This window comes from Castor canadensis, chromosome 3 (assembly GCF_047511655.1).
Source record: "Castor canadensis chromosome 3, mCasCan1.hap1v2, whole genome shotgun sequence".
In the NCBI taxonomy this organism is placed as follows: Eukaryota; Metazoa; Chordata; class Mammalia; order Rodentia; family Castoridae; genus Castor; species Castor canadensis.
Window position 1 is genome coordinate 7,871,598 of NC_133388.1, and position 4,186 is coordinate 7,875,783.

General features: G+C 40.3%; 1 pseudogene; it reads left to right on the forward strand.

Annotated features, from left to right (window-relative positions):
* Positions 1–303: 303 nt before the first annotated feature.
* LOC109688811 (large ribosomal subunit protein eL21-like) lies at positions 304–3,416 on the forward strand (annotated as a pseudogene).
* Positions 3,417–4,186: the final 770 nt, after the last annotated feature.

Sequence of the window (4,186 nt, forward strand, 5' to 3'; positions counted from 1 at the left end):
AGAATATAAACAGTTAAGAAGATCAATGAACATCAGTTAAGATGATTTAAAGAGACCCACACAGGACTGAGGGTGTAGCTCAGCAGTAGGGTGCTTACCTAGCATGCATAAGGATCTCCAGTGAGAGAAAGAATCTGTATTATACAAAGATATACTGCAATCCATCTTTCTTCTTCTCCACCAGCCCTGTAATCCAAATTTCTAGCCAAAGATAGCAGAAAGAATCTTGACAGCAGCAAGAAAGAAGAGATTCCCTTTTTTTTTTTTTTGGCCGAAACCACCATCTTCCAGTAATGCACCAAAATGACGAACACAAAGGGAAAGAGGAGAGGAACCTGACACAGGTTTTCTAGGCCTTTTAGGAAACGTGGAGTTGTTCCTTTGGCTACATACATGTGAATCTACAAGAAGAGTGATATTGTAGATATCAAGGTTGTAGGTACTGTTCAAAAAGGAATGCCCCCAATGTTACCGCGGCAGAACTGGAAGAGTCTGCAGTATTACCCAGCATGCTGTTGGCATTGTCGTGAACAACCAAGTTAAGGGCAAGAGTCTTGCCAAGAGAATTCATGTGGGTATTTAGCATAGTAAACACTCTAAGAGCTGAGATGACTTCTGAAACGAGTGAAGGAAAATGATCAGAAAAAAACTGGTTTGACTGAAGCACCAGCCTGCTCCATCCGGAGAAGCACACTTTGTGAGAACCAACAGAAAGGAGCCTGAGCTGCTGGAACCTACTCCCTATGATGGATGTCAAAAAATTAGACTGTGGACTGTAAAAAGAAAGAAAGAAGAGACTCACCAGGTATCAGTGGCTCACACCTGTAACCCTAGGTACTCAAGAGGCAGAGATCGTCCACACAAATAGTTTGGGAGACCCTATCTCAAAAAAAACCTCCATGAAAAAAGGGCTGGTGGAGTGGCTCAAGGTATAGACCCTTAGTTCAAATCTCAGTAACACACACACACACACAAAAGAAAAGAAAAGAACAACAACAACAAACTCATCACATACAAGGGCTATTCAATAAGTTCACCAGCAGATTTCTCATTAAAAACTTTGCAGGGCAGAAAGCCAGGGACCAATATATTCAAAATGCTAAAAGAAAAAAACTGCCAGTAAGAATCCTATATCTGGCAAAATTGCCCTTTAAAAGTGAGGGAGAAATTAAGACATTCCCAAATAAATAAAAGCTGAGGGAGTTCCTTAACCACTGGATCTGCTCTGCTTGAGGTAAGGGCTGGGGTGAAGCTCAGTGGTAGAGCACTTGCTTGGTTCTGTGAGGCCCTGGGTTCAATCTCCAAAAGGATACTGGAAAGTAACTCAAAGCCATATGAAGAAAAAGATATACCAATAAAGCCAGGGGCCAATGCTGCACACCTATAATCCTAGCTACTTGGGAAGACAGGAGGATCATGGCTCAAGGCCAACTCAGGAAGGGAGTTCACAAGACCCCATCTTACTTAACACCTCCCACCCAGTAGTAATGTGAGATGGTGGGGCCACTGTGGAAGGCAGGTTGGCAGTTTGTCAAAAAGTTCTATTTGCAGGTATACACACCCCATAGAAATGGAAATGCGTGTCCTCTCACAGGTTACACAAAAGCAGTGGTGCATGCCTGTCATCTCAGCAACAGTGGGAAGTGTAAAATAGGATTGCCATCCAGGCTGGCCTGGGCACAAAGTGAGACCTTATCTCCATAATAATCAGAGCAGAAAGTGTGAAGTGTGGCTCAAGTAGCAGAGCATCTGCCTCACAAGCACAAAGACCTGAGTTCAATCCCCAGTACCACAAGATTTAAAAAAAATATTTTTAAAGATACCAATGAAGATAAATACAGGGCCAGTCAGTATTATTGTAACAATGGTTTGTAAATGCAGCTTTTGTTTTCTACATGAGGTAAGAAACACATTTAAAAGGGGGTGTAGCTCAAGTGGTAGAGGCCCTGAGTACAAAACTCCAGGACTACCAAAAATTAAAAACAATAATAAAATAAAATAAAATAAAATAAAAGACTTCTTATGCTGGGTGCTGGTGGCTCACACCTGTAATCCTAGCTTCTCAGGAGGCAGAGATCAGGAGGATTGCAGTTAGAAGTCAGCCCCAGGCAAATAGTTTGAGAGACCATATCTAGAAAATATTCAACATTAAAAAAGTGCTGGCAGAGTGGCTCAAGCAGTGAGAGCATCTGCCTAGCAAGCATGAGGCCCTGAGTTCAAACCCCAGTGCCGCCACAAAAAAAAAGACTTATTACTTTATGTTTTTGGGCACATAATGTTTAAAGATGTAATTTTGTAACATCAACAACTGAACAGGGTATGGTCAGAGTTCTAAAAGAACAGTTTTTGGACATTATTGAAGTTAGCTGATTTAAATTTAGGGTTATAACTTTAGGATGTTAAATGTAATCCCCTGGCAACCACCAAGAAAATATCTATACAATATACATGAAAGGAAAATGAGAAAGAAATTTAAATATTTCACTAAAAAAAAATCAACTAAATACAAAAGAAGACAGTAAGGCAAGAAATGAGGAACAACAACAACAACAAAAAAGCTAAAAGACTTAAAAAAAAAAAACAGCTGGCAGAGTGGCTCAGGTGGTAGAGTACCTGCCTCGAAAGCATGAGGCAGTGAGTTCAAACCCCAATGCTTCCAAAATAAGTAAATAAGAAATGAGAAATTTCCACTTTCATGGCATTCATCACCAACAGTAATTGAAGGGCTTCCTGTCAACTGTAAAAACTTTCTACAAAATAAAGTTTACTAAAAAAAAAAAAAAAAAAAAAAACTTAAAAAAACATGAAAATTACAAAAGGAAATCCTTCCCTACTGGCAACTACTTTAAATGTAAATGGATTAAATTCTCCAAGCAAAAGAACAGAGATTAGCAGAATGGATGAAAACATACATGTATAAGAATCTCACTTTAGATGTAAAGATACAAATATATTGAAAGTCAAATGATAAAAAACATATTTTGTGCAATAATAAAGAGTAGGAATGGTTACCTTAATGTCAGATAAAATAGACTTTAAATTGTAAAATTATAACAAGAGACAAAGGAAGATATTATACCTTAATAAAAGGTTCAATAAAGTAAGACAATGTAATGATTTTATATAGTGTGATGGTTAATTTTAGGTGTCAACCTAGCCAAATTAAGGGTTCTGGAGAGCTGGAGAAGCATTATTTCTGTGTGTGTCTGTGAGGTTTTTTAGAGGAGACTGGAGAGACCTGCCCTCAATGTGTGGACACTATTTCATTGGTGGAGGAAGGGTGGTTTCTTGTTTTCTCTCTTCAAGAGAGAGAACCCTGTGAACATCAGAATTCCAGGTTCTCTGGCTTTTGGACACCAGCCCCTGAGAGTCACACCATCAGCTTCCCTGATTCAGAGGATGACTGGTCCTTGTAACCCACTTTCCTGGCTCACCAGCCTGCAGAAGACTATCGTGGGTCTCCTAAGTTTCTGAATTGCTGTGAGCCACTCCCCTGAATCCATCCCCTCTCATCTGTTTATATGCTATTGGTGCTGCCTCTCTGAAGAACTGTGACAGAGACATGTATCTACAACAGATCATCAAAATATCTGTAGCAATGACTGACCAAATTGAAGGGAGAAATAGACAGTTCTTTAATAATTGTTGGAGACTTCAATACTCTCCTCTCATAGTGATAGAAAAATGAGATTAAAGATAAGGGCAGAGAAGCCTTAAGCAACACAATCAACCAACCAGATCTTATAGACAGATACAGAATGTTACTCTCCAGCAGGTCCTGCGTTCTCCTCAGATATACATGGGGCCTTCTCCAAGGTAGAACACAGGTTAGCCAGAAATTAAGACCCAATAGAACCAGACACTGGTGGCTCACACCTGTAATCCTAGCTACTTTGGGGCAGAGATCAGGAGGAAGGTGGTTCAAAGCCAACCCTGGGCAAATAGTTTGCAAGATGGTATCAAAAAAACACAACACAAAACAGGGCTGGCAGAGTGGCTCAAGTGGTAGAGTACCTGCCTAGCATGAGGCCCTGACTTCAAACCCCAGTACGCCAAAAAAAAAAAAGACCCAATAGATTTATTTTTATTTGGAAGACAGGGTCTTGATATGCTGCCCAGGCTGCTCTCCAAATCCTGGACTCCAGTTATCCTCCTGCCTCGGTCTCCCAAGTAGGAGAGACCACAA